At 42.0% G+C, this 890-nt stretch overlaps 1 non-coding gene across 1 annotated transcript; it reads right to left on the reverse strand.

Annotated features, from left to right (window-relative positions):
• Positions 1–270: 270 nt before the first annotated feature.
• Positions 271–377, reverse strand: LOC122432179. The gene has a single exon (XR_006266783.1). It is a non-coding gene; the product is annotated as a U6 spliceosomal RNA (small nuclear RNA).
• Between the last annotated feature and the right edge of the window lie 513 nt (positions 378–890).

The following is an 890-nucleotide window of genomic DNA, read 5'->3' on the forward strand; positions in this document are numbered from 1 at the left end:
CTCTGGGCTTTCTATTCTGTTCCATTGATCTATATTTCTGTCTTTGTGCCAGTACCATACTGTCTTGATGACTGTGGCTTTGTAGTAGAGTCTGAAGTCAGGCAGGTTGATTCCTCCAGTTCCATTCTTCTTTCTCAAGATTACTTTGGTTATTCGAGGTTTTTTGTATTTCCATACAAATTGTGAAGTTCTTTGGTCTAGTTCTGTGAAAAATACCGTTGGTAGCTTGATAGGGATTGCATTGAATCTATAGATTGCTTTGGGTAGAATAAAAATATGGAACACTTCACGAATTTGCTTGTCATCCTTGCGCAGGGGCCGTGCTAATCTTCTCTGTATCGTTCCAATTTTAGTATATGTGCTGCCAAAGCGAGCACTAGACTATATTTTAAATTTGGGTTTGGTATATTATTATCTGGGCTTCCCTGGTGGTTCAGTGTTAAAAAACCCACCTGCCAATCTTTGATCCCTGCTCTGGGAAGATCCTCTGGAAAAGGAAATGATAACCCACTTTGGTATTGTTGCCTGGGAAATCCCATGAACAGAGGAGTCTGGTGGTCTGCAGTCTATGGGGTCAGAAAGAGTTGGACATGACTGAGAGACTAACACTTTCACTTCATTTTTTCATATTATTATCTACGTGGACTGTCTGTGCAACAATTTTCATTGGGGAATTTTCTACATAAAGCATGATCTTCTCAGTGGGGGTGGGCCAACACTGACATCCATTAACTCATTCAGTTTGCACAGTTAACTCAACTGGGTCAATACCATGATGCTTCACTGAGGTTATGTAATGCGGGCAAACCTGCCCGGATGGTGAACGGACAGACTTCAGATTCTGTCTACATCTACATGACTGCAGAGCCTGTGGTTTCTCCACTGAGCCG

The sequence above is a fragment of the Cervus canadensis genome, chromosome 30, assembly GCF_019320065.1.
Source record: "Cervus canadensis isolate Bull #8, Minnesota chromosome 30, ASM1932006v1, whole genome shotgun sequence".
Lineage (NCBI taxonomy): Eukaryota > Metazoa > Chordata > Mammalia > Artiodactyla > Cervidae > Cervus > Cervus canadensis.